General features: G+C 43.4%; 1 protein-coding gene across 1 annotated transcript in view; it reads left to right on the forward strand.

Moving 5' to 3' along the window:
* Positions 1–933: 933 nt before the first annotated feature.
* Positions 934–16302, forward strand: part of dab1a (DAB adaptor protein 1a) — a 192604-nt gene continuing 177235 nt past the window's right edge. Inside the window, exon 1 of the mRNA XM_072682452.1 lies at positions 934–993. The gene's annotated coding sequence lies outside the window, so the exon portion shown is untranslated. The remainder of the gene's footprint in view (positions 994–16302) is intronic.

A 16302-nucleotide genomic window follows, 5' to 3' on the forward strand; every position in this document is an offset into this window, starting at 1 on the left:
GGTGTTAACAAGTGTAAATAAAATTGTAACTCAGTACAGGTTGGTATACAGGTTGGGCTGTATAATCATAATACAAAATCTAAAAACAAATGAGGCCGGTATTTCATTCGGTAATTACCATGGGTCAAATTGTCTTTCTCCTACACTGCCAAACAAGCTCATTCCCCCAAGTGCATTTAAGAATGGTGGCACTGTTGGAACGATCTGCGGTAGCTGTGAGTTTAGCAAACTCACTCCATATATAGAGGAGAGCAAGCAAACCAGGATGAACCAGTCTGCTACATGTGCCTCTAAACAAGCGTAGCCAGAACATCTAACACATCCCACAAGCGCAACTATCCAAAAATGAAGCATCCACTATTTCTATGTGGTTCCCATGGATGCGTTGGGAGCTGTAGCCATCTCCAATGCAGTCATTGCAAGTCTTAGTCCCTCATTCAAACGTAACCGAATTTGTCTCTGGCTATCTGACTGTCCTCACCTGGTGTGAGGGCCAAATTGTGTAATTCTGTCCCATACTAATGAAGATAACAGCATGTAGGAGCAGTGCCAGAAGTCAGGTCAGGCTGAGACACGGTCAGTGCAGTGACCATGGGGTGGTAGATGCTGGCAGACAGTAATGAGGTAATGGTCACACCTGCCTCCCCCTGTGAGCATGTGTGTGTGTGTGTATGTGAAATCACATGTGTTGTGTGCCTCCGAGTGATCTAAAGACTCTTCTTCCTCACCTTGAAGATTATACAGCCCACTTGGCCATGGCCTAATGATGGCACCATGGCATGTGTTGATGTGATTGCGCTCATACACACACACACACACACTGAAAATAGGCCAGGTGTGGGGGGCCTAATGAGAGGCTGAGGGAAGGCTTTCTTGAGGATAATATGACTTCTATTAAGCTCTTTTTTTTCTCTTTTTCTTTCTTACACTTTCAGGTGCTTTCTCCACCACTGCCGGAGCCTGATTATGGAAAGCAGATGTGGAGGAACTGTGGTGAGTGTTCTTTTTAATCCTGCCTCCTGTATTTGACTGTGCCTCCACCAGAAACCGACTCACTAGCTGTAATGGCTGGATACAGGATCACGGCAGGCAGCTTTAGAATGTGGAATCGAGTTTTAGGTTTTGCAGCTTTGTTCAGCATAAAGTTTCCTCAGTGGGACTGCACTGCTTCGGTGACATAACCCTGCTTGATTCAAAGAAACACATTTTCCCGTTTTCTGAATTTAATGGAATTTGGGCGACCCCCGGCCCCTCTGTGCAGGTTTCAGCTCACCCTGTCATGAGAGACTGAGCGCTGTCTCCGCGGCCGAGTGCCATCGTGTAACAGTATCTAAGTGATTTCTGTGATTATTGTGTTTTTCACCAGTCTGGTCTCTATAGCCTTCCAGAGATGAGTAACTAACCCAAAGCAGTGACACAGTGGGTCTGGGTCAAATGGGCTCAATGTATACACACATACACGCACATACACACACAGTTGTACAGCATAACCAAAGAGCAGTGTAATTTCCCTGGTTGCTGCTGAATGCTGGTGAACCCGTAGACATTCATTTATCAGTGCACCACATGGGTTCATTTAGTTCATTAGATTACACAGCATATGGTAGGCAATGAGTGGGAAGTGCTATATCATAAGAAAGTAGTTAATATGGGATATTTTCCAACACAGTTTTTGCCTGTCTGTTATGTATTTACAGTTACCATCATGATGTGCCCTAATGTCAACACTAAAATTAATGGGAACTGCTATTGTTATTAGTAAGAACAAACAATTTTACTCCCCAATTTTAGATTCACCCAAGTACCCAAATCACTTGTTAGTACTCTCCCACTATCGCATGTAATGTTCCCACCAATGTCAGGGGTGAGGACTGCCTCAGGTCATAGTGGCAGCACCTTAGTCTGCTGGACCACCTGGAGCTCGTTGTTGTTTTCGAGTTAAATGTTATCAAAAACAAACAAATAAACAAACAATAATTAAAAAGGTAGGATGAATTAACACTTTTTATTGATTAAATCCAGATGAGAGTTAAATTGACATAAAAATAACTATAAAGTAAAAAGTATGTCTCTAAAAACAAGAAAGTAATAAATGTATTCATTTTTTTAGCTGCTTACGGCTGTGTTCTGCACAGCAAGCGTTATGTCGTATTTTCAAATGGAATGAAATGGGTAGCAGAGATTTTCCTAAGTGCTGAATCCTCAAGAATGTTTGATTCTTGGCATCAACAGTGATTACCTGTCTAGTGTTTCTTGTATTGTTCACTAAATTGTCCCCTTTTTCCACTGTTTTTGACTGTGTTCAGCTGAAAGTATTCAGTGGTATAATTTTGGGCTACCTCTAGTTGTTATAAGTGCAGATGCTACTGGAAGCACTTTGAAGACCCCTGGGCTAAGGAGCACCTCATCTGTTGTGTACTGCAGGCATTATTGGCTTGTATGTGAGCTGCAGTCATTGTTCTCTATGTGTAGATGTGTTTGAGCTGATCTTTAGAGATGTTTTTTGACAGATCTGTTAGTGTGTAGGTCAGACATCAGAGCTTGTCCGGAGTAGAACACAAGATATTTTGTGGGTGTGTGATTGACCAAAGTAAAAAGAATCAGAGAAGAATAAAGCAGACAGAGAAGGCTTTATTTTTGTTGCATAATTCAAGACTTGAGAAAACGATGAAACTGCCATGTCGGACATTCCGCCATTAATGCTGTAAACAGTTCGGAGCAGCATTGACAAGTGAGGCTGGATCTAAGGTGCACAGCTTGCAGGAATGGGGGGGTGAGAAAATCAAAGCAAACTTGTGAAAATATTAAGGAACTACATAAGGGACTGAAGTAATCCTAAATATCTTGCCTGTTTGGTATATCAATTCCTCCAGACATGTGTAGCCTAGAGGTGTATCACCGATTAATACACGCCAAGTAGAAGAGAATGAGTTCATTGCCTCATTCTTTTGATGTCAAAACTAGTGTGTGCTCATGGCTTAAGGAGATGTCCTACATGGGATGAGTCTATGTTGTGTTACAGGCAATATGTTCTGATTTGTTTACTGGTTCTTTCAGTTTTTCCTGACTATATAATATAGCATGTGCATCATAGCGGCATGTGCAGACTTTTGCTACTAAACAGCATTCTTTGAGATACACTTCAAAATTTGAGCTGCACAACCATATTGGTGGGAAATAAATAATAATAAAAAAAGCTGAAGAAATGAGGGTAAATGCTTCCAGACAGGTGTATAGTGTCATGGCGGGTTAGGCTAGACACAGAGGGATGAACCCTCGCAGAGATGGACTCAATGCAAGTAGTTCATTAAACAAAACAAGGCAAACAAAAGGGGGCAAGTGAGACAACGATGCAGCAGCTAAAGGACATTACTGTGAACAGAGTGATCAACAAAACCAGAACATGGCAAACAGACCTGAGACCGGAGGTTTAGCTGGAGAACCAGCTACCTGGCAAGAGCAGCTAGGCCGACCCAACCTGGAACTGCCGCATGGCAGGGGGTCACCTAGCTGGAACGAGAGTCGTGAGTATCTTTCCGTAAATAGTGAGCGAACCTCACTGGAAGCTCGAATCTCCGGGTGGATTGCTAGCAAACAACGGAGTTAAGCTGAAGCTGGCCTAAACACTAAGGGGAAAATGGATGGGCAGCCTTGAGGTTCCTAGACCATAAACCATTTAATTCTCGGCGTGGAACCGTACGCCAAAGCCCCTTAAGTAGCTCCAGCCTCAGGTGAAACGCATGATTAAATCAAGAGACAAAAAGCAATCAAAAACCGGAACACAAGTGAACTGAACCAAACACACATGAACATGAACGAATAACTGAACCGATACATTGAATCAAACATGAAGGGAAACACAAAAACGTCCTTCTGTGAGCCTGTGGGCTGACATATACCATGAGCCGGTTACAACCTAGCAAGGCCAGGCAGTATAAAAATGCTGAGCAGGTCCTATTTTTTTTAAATAAGATGGCAGGATGAAAGGATTCAACTTTGAAAAAGGCAAAAGTTCATTACTGAGGCACAGATGGCAGGCGCCTACGTTCACAGTACCGGTTGAAGTAGTGCAAATCCCATTTGTTTGCCTTTAACTGACCCAAATCTGATGTTTTTACAGCTGTGTGTATACACAAATCTAATCTTTTCAAATCAGATCTCAGAGCCACTCAGAGCCACTTTTCTACACAAGCCTAGCTCGGATACATATCCAACTATCCTGACTATTCCGTCTACACAACTACATAGTGGGAAATTGTGTAATAGTGCTGAAGGGCACTGACACCTCATTACACAGATGAACACACATTGCAGATAGGGATGTAAGAAAATATCAATATATCGAAGTATCGTGATATAAACATTTTTTAATGCAAACATTTTGTGTTGTGCTTAAAGCCCGACTTCAGATCCCACTGTTCTGACTGTATAAAAAGTAAACTTCTATTTTACTCAGATTTTATGCATTTGATGGTTTGTGTTTTATACTGTGACCAGTTTTCTAAGAATTGATTGAAAAAAATGCAATATATTGCAATATATTAAATCGTAACCCCTGTATCATCATACGTATCGTAAGTAGTGGTAAAACAGTGAGGTAGTCATCCTTTTCTTTATTGTCACAAGTGAGCAAGTGCAGGTGTGGCACACACAATAAGAACAGGCTGACCACTACATTTGCTGGCATCGTTTGGACCTCAGAGTGAAGGGTCACTGCACATCAATACTTACAATACATACAATCACTTTTATTCTATCATGGATAAAGCCTGGTGGGAATGGTTTCTTCTAGCATGACAAGGACCCCTTTCACAGAGCATGACAGGTTTATAAAAAGCTTGATTGGTGTGGGAAAAGATTCTAATCATGTAGAATTTGATTTGATCATATTAAATTTGGCTCCAATTTTCCCTGCTTTCAACACATCACACCGTTTACATTCTGACTATTGTAAATCCCATTCCCTTATTATTCACTCTTTCTATCATTGGTTTTAATGTTATGGCTAATATTTAACTTACTGGGGTTTAGCCACTGCATGGCTCTTTTAATTAGGCACAAAGCAAGACGGCCAGTCAGCTGGGCATATGGTCATGTCTAACAAACCCACAGGTTGTACCTACAGGGTCCCCAGCTCCGCCGCACCAGCTAATAGATGTCTGTGCCGGCCAACAACGTAAAAGAGGACAGGAGTGCCATCAACCCACCAGCAGAGCACGGCCAGTCTCTCGACCTCCAGCCTCTGGTGGAAAAGCAGCATGCCTCGGGATTCAAACTTACGCCCCCAGGGTCATAGTGGTAGCGCTTAGAGCCCACTAATCTGTACATCTTAACTTACTCATCTAAAGCCAGTTTTACATATTAGCCTACATGATTTAGGTTGATCACTGTAGTGGTTTCTACTGCATTGACTATAACTGGGCAAGCACAGCTGTGCAGAATGAATCATTCAGGGAGGTGAATCAGTTCACTTTGTTCCACCGAAAGATTCGTTCAAAAGGGATGAATCATTTATGAGCGACACACCACTATCAGTTAGTGTTAGCGCTAGTGGGTTTCGCATCACATTCCCCCTCCACGGTGAAGCCAAACCTGTCAAACGTGTGGCGCGCGGGAGTTCAGCTTGTGTTTGTTTTGCGCAGTGGGAACCTAGGCATCGTTCTGGGGGAAAATAAGGGGGGGTTCGGGAAGGTGTTTGCACCACTGTCCACATGTGTTCCATTCTGAAAAGCCAAGATAAGAACTAGCGAGTTGGTGTTGCTAGCATGGGGATGAGGCTGTTAAAAAAAGAGGAGTGTTTGCCGGCGTGGTACTGAAGGTTTGAGGGCCGTTTGCTGCTGAGGTTTCCCTGCAGTGTAGCAGTGTGTGTGTGTACAGGGGCATGCTGGGTACTCCTGTCCTGTCTCTCAAAAACCGCTGTGAGCTCAGGGCCTACACACACCCACACAAACACACTGACACATCCCTCATCGCTTTGCTGGAGCAGAAAACCCCGTTAGCAGTCTTCTCGACAGAAGAGCTGTCGGTTGCGTATTTATGATGCCCTGCATGCATATGCAAACACGGGCAGTGGTGCAGGCATTCCAGCTGTCCAATACGTAACAGCATTAGCCGTAAGCACGTTAGGCCGACAACAAAAACACATTCGTAACGACAAGGAGAGGAGCGAGCGAGACCGCGTAGCCGTGCACCTCACGCTGCTCTCATTCTTCATAGATTTTCTAGTCAGTCGTCCATCCATCCATCAAGGCGCATCCTTTGAACCCCTCCTTGACCACCTTTCACAGCCCACATCACCGCTGCAGGTTGACTGATTTACTATGACAAATGAGCTTTCCACTGCAGGAAGGTTCGCACTGACTGCACACACACACACACACACACACAGAGTCACTAGCTGGTCAGGGTTAAAGTAATCGCATTGTTTAGAAGAGAATAAGCCCACCTCCTAAAAAATTTACCTCCAGGCAGATCGATGCCTGTCTCCCTGCACCTCTCGCTGCAATGAAATGAACACAAGCAGACTTGGTGACTGTGCTCCGGTCGGCAAAACTCATGAACATCATGAGCTTTCACCTCCAACGGGATACACAAGGGTAAACGCCTTCCCATCAATATCCCAACTTAAGCGGCGGCCTGAAAACATCACGGTCAAGACTCATAGGAAACAGCATACGCAGGCCTACTCTATCTATCTACATTATAAACGACTCAGTCTTATGGTTGTAAATAAACATGTTAACCTTGACAGTCAGTCCCTACGCAGCGCATTTATGCCGACTGCGTCCGAGGAATGTCAACCAGTCTGAGGCAAATGAAGCCTATCGATCGGCTTGCAACTGTCTACTGGAACTGATACTGTGCTTGGTGTTCCACTGCGTTTGGCGAATTGAGGAAGAAATGCGGCGGTTGGTTGTAGTTTGCACTCAAATTTCATTCATGTATTATTTGTCTTTTCCTAAAAGTGCCAGATGGAAGTATTTTGAGCCAATGGATATGCATGCCCTTTCTTCAGATATAGAAATAGTAGTGGTCAGGGTCAGTGGTCTGGTTACTCGCAGCAGCTTCACTAAGTGATACCTAACGTAATACATGCATCACAATATGCTACAGTACGATACATTGACCCACCAAACATTGTTTCCCTTAAAATTGGTTTTAAAAGCTAAAGTAATAATTAATAACTATAATAACATGATGTCAGAAATGAGAATGAACATAATTATACATGTATATACTTTAAAACCTCTATTACGTTTCAGGTACCATTACATATGACCCTGCCTGGGAAAGGATTTTACATCAGAGCCTTAAGATGTAGACCACATATTTTAGAGTCCAGTTTTTAGATGTGAAGGGCCCTGGACCTCAGGAACTTGATGAATTTTGTGCATGAACTTTCACTGCAGTTCATTATCCTGAAGTATTATTTTATACTCCAGCTCAGTAGGTGGTGGTAATGCACCTGTACGTACACCTGTACTTGCACCTGTTAATGCACCTGAAAGAAGAAGACGACCTCATGAAAATGGATTGTGAATTGAGCGAGGTCGGCGATCAGCAAGGTACTGATGCTGAGCTAGGCAGATGATCGGCGTGCTAGCGCAGCAGTAGCAATGCTGGGCGGGGCTGTCAGTTAGCGAAAGTGCCTCCAGTGGGGGTGCTTTTCCTAACCTCCTCAGAAAGCCAATGTTTCCAGTGCTAACTGTTTACCAGTGAAATCTGGAGCGGCAGCTGTAGGAAATCAGTGTTGGTAATGCACCTGTACTTGGTCTGCCACCCCCAGTACCCCGAAAGAAAAAGAAGAAGAAGAAGACCACCTCATGAAAAATGGATTGTGACTGGGCGAAGCTGGCGGTCTGTGAGGTTACGATGCTGGGCTAGGCCGATGATCGATGCAGTAGCGAACTCCACAATAGCGATACCTTGCGAGGTCGTCAGTCAGTAAGTGAAAGTGAAGGTGCTCTTCAGAAGGCCAGTGTTTCCAGTGCTAACTCTTTAATCAGTGAGATCTGGAGTGACAGCTATAGGATCATTATCAGGTTGTATTGGAGAGGAACCAGTTGTCGTTAAGAATGCAAATGTGTTGTGAGGAAATGCAAGAGTGGCATTGCTGGATGGCTTACGTGACTGTCTTGACAGTGCCATCACTGTTTGTAGATACAGTGAAGAAAATAAGTATTTGAACACTCTGCAACTTTGCAAGTTCTCCCACTTAGAAATCATGGAGGGGTCTGGAATTTTCATCTTAGGTGCATGTCCACTGTGAGAGACATAATCTAAAAAAAAAATCACAATGTATGATTTTTTAATAATTTATTTGTGTGTTACTGCTGCAAATAAGTATTTGAACACCTGTGAAAATCACTGTTAATATTTGGTACAGTAGCCTTTGTTTGCAATTACAGAGGTCAAACGTTTCCTGTAGTTTTTCACCAGGTTTGCACACACTGCAGCAGGGATTTTGGCCCATTCCTCCACACAGATCTTCTCCAGATCAGCCAGGTTTCTGGGCTGTCGCTGAGAAACACGGAGTTTGAGCTCCCTCCAAAGATTTTTTATAGGGTTTAGGTCTGGAGACTGGCTAGGCCACTCCAGAACCTTGATATGCTTCTTACGGAGCCACTCCATGGTTATCCTGGCTGTGTGCTTTGGGTCATTGTCATGTTGAAAGACCCAGCCACGACCCTTCTTCAGTGCTCTAACTGAGGGAAGGAGGTTGTTCCCCAAAATCTTATAATATATGGCCCCGGTCATTCTCTCCTTAATACAGTGCAGTTGTCCTGTCCCATGTGCAGAAAAACACCCCCAAAGCATGATGCTTCCACCCCCATGCTTCACAGTAGGGATGGTACTTATTCTTTGTCCTCCAAACATGGCGAGTGGAATTAAGGCCAAAAAGTTCTATTTTGGTCTCATCTGACCACAGAACCTCTGGATCATCCAAATGGTCATGGGCAAACTTGAGACGGGCCTGGACGTGTGCTGATTTAAGCAGGGGAACCTTCCGTGCCATGCATGACTTTAAACTATGACTTCTTAATGTATTACCCACAGTAACCTTGGAAACAGTGGTGCCAGCTCTCTTCAGGTCATTGACCAGCTCCTCCCGTGTAGTTCTGGGCTGATTCCTCACCTTTCTTAGGATCATTGATATGCCACGAGGTGAGATCTTGCATGGAGCCCCAGTCCGAGGGAGATTGACAGTCATGTTTAGCTTCTTCCATTTTCTAATAATTGCTCCAACAGCTGATCTTTTTTCACCAAGCTGCTTGGCAATTGCCCCGTAGCCCTTTCCAGCCTTGTGGAAGTCTACAATTTTGTCTCTGGTGTATTTGGACAGCTCTTTGGTCTTAGCCATGTTAGAGTCTTACTGATTGTGTGGGGTGGACAGGTGTCTGTATGCAGCTAACGACCTCAAACAGGTGCTTCTAATTTAGAATAATTAGTGGAGTGGAGGTGGTCTTTGAGGGCCAGAATTTTTGCTGATTGGCAGGTGTTCAAATACTTATTTGCAGCAGTAACACACAAATAAACTATTAAAAAATCATACATTGTGATTTCCGGATTTTTTTTTTTAGATTATGTCTCTCACAGTGGACATGCACCTAAGATGAAAATTTCAGACCCCTCCATGATTTCTAAGTGGGAGAACTTGCAAAGTCACAGGGTGTTCAAATACTTATTTTCCTCACTGTATATCACTGTAATGATTGACAATTTGTTTTGAATATAGTCCTGTGACTATGTTTGACTACCCTTCCAGCCTAGATTCTGGCTGAACTGTATGCTTGCATGCAGTATATGGCTGAAAAGTCTAAAGTCTGACTGAAGTCAGCTCTTCACTGCCCTCTCTGCTCTGGTGTGGACACCTGTGTAATGCACCTTCTGAATGGCGAGTTGGCAAGGGTGTGTAATACAGTAATCCAGCCTGAAAATGGCCATTGAGGCTATCTAGATAATGCCAACAATCCTATCATACGTTCATGAGACCCATGGATAAACCAATGAGCAGCAAACTAACAAAAGCACCAGCAGTTTGTGTGTTAAGGACTGATTTCCCTCAACAGGACTCTACACTGTATCTGCACAGTGTCCTGCTTCAAATTGAACACGAGATTAAGGGTATTGTTGTGTTATATCCTGAATGTATACATCGAATACATTCCACAGACAGAAAAAATAGTGCAGTGCAGTGCTCCTTATAAAACGCTGCTCATCTTACACGAGGTGTGATAAAAAATTTAAACAAGGCAGCACACAGTGAACACAGACCATCCTTCCTGAAAAATATCCCTTCCTCTCACTGGAGGACGAAGGAATCTTCCTTGACTGGTGTTTTACCACATTTGACATTTGAACTATAGCACAGCAAAGAAACTAGTCTGAAATCTCCACTGTACCTCATTCAATGTATAGACATGGAAAAATGGTATCAGGGAGTGTTTCTGAATCTGAAGAGTGTTTCTTTTTCTGTGATTGGTGGAGTGGTGGGAGGGTTGACGTGAAATATTGGATTTTTATCCAATCTCCTGCCTAATTTGGTCATGTGCAATTTTACCCACTAACCAGGCTACCATGTTTTCCTCTGAGACACTTGAAGTCACTGCGTCCTAACAAAGGTTGCTGTCACAGCATTACTGGACAGTTAAGTATGCTGAATATTAACTGTCCGATCTGTTACTTCAACTAACAGATGCCCGAGTTGGCCTGTAGGGGCTCTCCCTACTCACCCAGCATGAGCCAGTCCATTAGGATACAGCATTGTCAATAATGCAAGAGTCATTATATTTGATGGAAAAAACATTTTTTGAGGCATTTTATCGTACCAGACATTAAATTGTGTGGATTGTGCAGATATACACCAATCAGCCATAACATTATAACCACTTCCACATGGTAACATTGATTATCTGTTTACTGTGGCATCTGTCATAGGGCTGGGTAACCATATTAGACAGCAAGCGAACAATCAGTTTTGAACGTAAACAACATGAGTAAACACACAGTTCAGCTTTATTGAAGCTAAAGATGGATTCCAAACCTAGGTAACTCTGTGTGAAAAAGTAACGGCCCCCCTAAACTAGTATGGACGCAACAGATTATGCTGTTCCAAAGGGAATCTTCGTGTCAGATCCCAGGTGATTATCCAGTTCTCTTGACAGGTCTACAACAAGACAAGCAACGCTAAACCCAAGCAATACGGCAAAGAGCAGGGATAGTGGCTGTCCACTGAGTGGAGTGACCATACACACATACATGATCTGTAGCATCCCAGAGATATCATGTTATTTAATTATTATATATTAGATTTAAATAGAAATTAACAGTTTTGTAAAGAGTCTTCCCTTAGAGTAGATCAATGTCAGCATCAGCGTTATCTATGTGTCTTGTATTCACTGTGGAAATTCAGAATGTAGTATTTTGACTATGATTTGCTGACACTGTCTGATACACATGCCAACATGGATAGAATAAGGAGAGCAGAGTAGGAAAGAGTAGGATTGAGGCTGATTGTCTAGCCTGCCATATCAGTAATTGCCCACATTTTGTATGTAGCTTTGATTCTTATTTATAGCAATTGCCCAGCGCAAGTACAGTAGAGGCTTGTTACGGTATCTCATGTAGTCTCCTCTGGATTCAGTCTATACTTTGATATTATGCTGTATTGGTCAATTTATTCACTACATGCAGGCCTTATTCAGGATCGCTTCTAATGTGAAGCTCTTCTGTCTATTTTTAATAGAAATAAAAAGACTCTACAGGCTGTAATATAAATCATTGTGTTATCAGCCTTCATCGGATAGGCTTTTTTTTTTTTTTTTTGAAGCGATTTCCCTGTGGTTAAAATGGTCACACAGCCGGTGTTGTTATATTTATGATCGTTCTCTTCTGTTGCCCCGCAATAAATTGTAATCTAGCATAGCAGCAGGATCTGTGTGTAAATAACAGACTATTGTTTTTCGCCTGATCTGTTTAATGTGATGACCTGCTTTCTTGTCCATTATTTTGCACACGTTCACACGTAGGAGAGAAAAGAAAAGAGGGGGAGATCTGTATGAAAGCAGCCCCGCCGATAATAAAGCAAACACGGAGAGGTAGGGAGGGAGGAACTAATGTCAGTTTGGATGGAGGAGGGAGCGAGAGGGAGGGGATGGGGGAGGGATTAAAATCTGTGTATGAAACAGTTGTGGGTAAACAAAATCTGGTAGCGAAAGAGATATATCCCACCCCAACAAGAAAAGACAGATATGGTAAGAAGAGAATGGAGGGGGAAAAGAGGGGGGTGGGGGATGAAAGGCATGGAGACTGAGGGAGTAAGAGGTGTGGAGAGGAGGAGGTAACAGTACATTGGTTTACAGGGGAGAAAGAGAGATGGAAGGAGAAGAAAGAAACACCAAAGAGATGTAAAATAAGAATCACACAGACTGAATTAAAGTGAGTGTGGTTTCTGGAGAGAGGTGAGCGGGGGTTGAAGGGAAACGGTGAAAACCTTGTATGTGTACTCTGGGATAGTATGAAAAAAAAAAGAAAGACAAAGAGGGAATGCAAAGGAAAGAGGAGACATGTTGGAGCAAAGAGGAGCTCTCCGGTAAAGAAGTGAAGCCGAAAGCGGGTTGGTGGGGATGGAGGGGGTGTATGGTGTTTCTGCCTTCTTTTTTCTGGGGAGATCAGAGGCACTGAGCTCACATTCTGCCCGACGAAATCTGGCACATGCTGTATAAAACCAACCTACAAACTTGCGCTCTCTCTCTCCCTCTTTCAAACATACACCCTTGCCGACATTCGCTTCCTCCTGCTCCATCCTTATGCAGTGTAGCCTCTTCCTGCACTTCATGCTGTGTTCTTATAGTAGGCAGTACTTTTTTCCTGCTCGCGCAAAGTCTTCTCATTGCAAAATCATCTAATAGAGCCAGTTCAATAAAGGCTACCACAGGAAGCAGCACAGGACAGCACAGCAATAAAGACTACCACAGCACTGGCTAGCAAAGAAGCATAAGCTTGAACAGCAATATAGATACCAAAAAAGCCCAGCAATATCTACTAACATTGCAACACAGCATAGCACAGCGGAATCTGTTATGGTAGCAGCATAGGCTAACATGGCAGCACAGAATAGCAAAACACTATACAGGCCACTGAAGCAATACAGTCTTACACAGCAGCACAGGCTAAAAAAGTGTAGGCAACCAAAGCAGCACAGGATAGCATAGCAATATTAGTTAAAGCAGAAATATAAGCTAACACGGCAGTTCAAGATAACACAGCAGCACAGGCTACTACATCATAAGTACCCAACACAACTGCACAAGATAACACAGCAGCACAATCTACTACATCATAAACTCCCAACACAACTGCACAAGATAACACAGCAGCAGTGGCTACTACATGATAAGCACCTAACCAAACAGTACACAATAACACAGCAGCACAGGCTACTACATCATAAGCACCCAACACAACAGCACAAGATAACACATCAGCACAAGATAACACAGCAGGCAGCACAGGCTATTACATCATAAGCACCCAACACAACAGCACAAGATAACATATCAGCACAAGATAACACATCAGGCAGCACAGGCTACTACACCATAAGCACCCAACACAAATGCACAAGATAACACAGCAGCACAATCTACGACATCATAAGCACCCAACACAACTGCACAATATAACACTGCGGCACAGGCTACTACATCATAAGCACCCAACACAACTGCACAATATAACACTGCGGCACAGGCTACTACACCATAAGCACCCAACACAACTGCACAATATAACACTGCGGCACAGGCTACTACATCATAAGCACCCAACACAACTGCACAAGATAACACAGCAGCACAGGCTACTACATCATAAGCACCCAACACAACAGCACAAGACAACACAGCAGCACAGGCTACTAGATCATAAGCACCTAACCAAACAGTACACAATAACACAGCAGCAAAGGCTACCACATCATAAGCACCCAACACAACTGCACAAGATAACACAGTAGCACAACATACTACACCATAGGCACCCAACACAACTGCACAAGATAACACAGCAGCACAAGCTACTACATCATAAGCACCCAACACAACTGCACAAGATAACACAGCAGCACAGGCTACTACATCATAAGCACCCAACACAACTGCACAAGATAACACAGCAGCACAGGCTACTACATCATAAGCACCCAACACAACTGCACAAGATAACACAGCAGCACAGGCTACTACATGATAAGCACCTAACCAAACAGTACACAATAACACAGCAGCACAGGCTACTACATCAAAATCACCCAACACATCAGCACAAGATAGTAGCACAGGATAACCTTTGCCTAGCCTATAGGTGCATACACATTACACAACACAAGCATGGAGCTGCAGATGTATTCATACATCTACATACTACTGGAACAGGAGTATGGTTTGAGAAGTTGAACAAGTCAAGCAGAGAAAGCTGTTTTCAGGCCAACACGGCATTCACACCAGCAGCAATGCCAATGAAAGCTGGTGACAGTAGGCAGCTTGAACATTGGCAATGTGCAGTGGGCGGAGTCAGCTATACAACTTTGGAGCAAAGTGATATGGCAATAACTAATGAGAACCATGCAGGGTGCCTTCCACTGTAGACAGTGCTCCTTATGTGGTTCCTAGATATTTGTTCCTAGGGTTGCGAAATGTAAAGTTGGGAAATATACCATGGGAATTAACGTGAATTAACAGGTAATTATCAGACTTAACTGGAATTAATAGTAATAAAATGGGAATATCTAATAGCTAAAGGTGAGAAACTTACATATAGTTGGTAAAAAAAATATACTGAGGAAAAATCTTGGCTGAAATAATTAAGATATAATACCAAAACCAAAGTTGAATAGCAAAGCTGCTAGCAAAGCTGCTCCTCAATCCCAGGCACATGGCACAATACACACTGATAGGCTATTGAGACCACAGCCCCTGCATGCACTGTTCATTCCTCCATCACATGTACAGCAGACGTTTTGTTTTGTTTTGTTACACTGATTATGGTGTTTGATGTAGTTCCTTTAAATATTCCAATATTTCCAATTCATTCAAAATTTTTATTCCCAAATTTTCCATGGACAGTTTATATTTTGGAATTTTTCCACCCCTCTGCAACCCTATTGGTTTCTACTAGAGTTGGAGAAGAAATACTGCTGACATCTGGCATCACCGAACCACAGCTTCTGCACCAACTTGCCATGCTCAGACCAGGCTTGAACTGGTTTATGCACCCAGAAAAAAAGGAGGCGGTGCTTTTGCTGCAAATAGGAGGCAGCAATTGCCAATTACAAACACACACATGCTAACACAGCACTACAGTCTAAACTACTGGTGCCCACATAATCGAAAGCACAAGGCCAAGGATAACATTCACATCAGCACAGCCTGGCCAGCACAGCCTTGCACAGCTGCATAGACTGACTCTGCAACACAGTCTCTCAGTGGTTCCTTACATCAGTCCATATATGGCAATTGTAGGTGACACACCTGATCCAAATAACTGTCCCATTAGCATGTCCATTACATCTGTGATCGAAAAGACCCTTCCAATAAACTGACAATAATAGATAAAGGGTCTTAAGCAGTTTAAGGGTCTGCTGAAGCCTCCAAGTGGATTTCATGCGTTGATCTTGTGTTGATGCCGTACCCTGCTGTTGTTGTGACTGGTAGTGTTAAGACTAGGGTACTGATGAGACACACCTAGACTTTCTCAGTGTTTCTCCTGGCTTATAAATTCTGATCATGGACGACTGTGAGGGTCAGGAATGGTGAACTGATGCTAATGGCTCCCCTTGGGGATGAGACCTGCTGGAGTGTCCCTCACTGTCCCATGCTGGCATTTTGGAGAGGCAGTATGGAGAACCCCAGGGCCCTTGTCTTGTGCTGATAATGATGATTGAGGAAGGAGCGGGTGCGGTGCACTTGGCAGTGCCTCTCAGAGTGGAGGGTGTAATTGAAATCAATATTCTGCATGATGAGGTGACTCGCAGGGTTAAAACACAGCTCCCTCTGTCCCGTACTGCTGCCGGACCACCCCTATTAAATGAGTTTAGAGACAACCTCTGTCATAGAAAAGCTCCGGTCCCGTTTAAGACTGTCTGTGAGAGCACTGCTTGTTTTGTGTGTGTGTGTGTGTGTGTGTGTGTGTGTGTGTGAGACCCTGAGTTGTTCTCATGTGCGTTTGGAGGTCTCCAGAGGAGGAGGGGTATACTCTTTTCCTTCAATCCTGCAGTTGATTTATCTTGTTTATCTCCTCCTG

The sequence above is a fragment of the Salminus brasiliensis genome, chromosome 1 (assembly GCF_030463535.1).
Source record: "Salminus brasiliensis chromosome 1, fSalBra1.hap2, whole genome shotgun sequence".
NCBI lineage: Eukaryota > Metazoa > Chordata > Actinopteri > Characiformes > Bryconidae > Salminus > Salminus brasiliensis.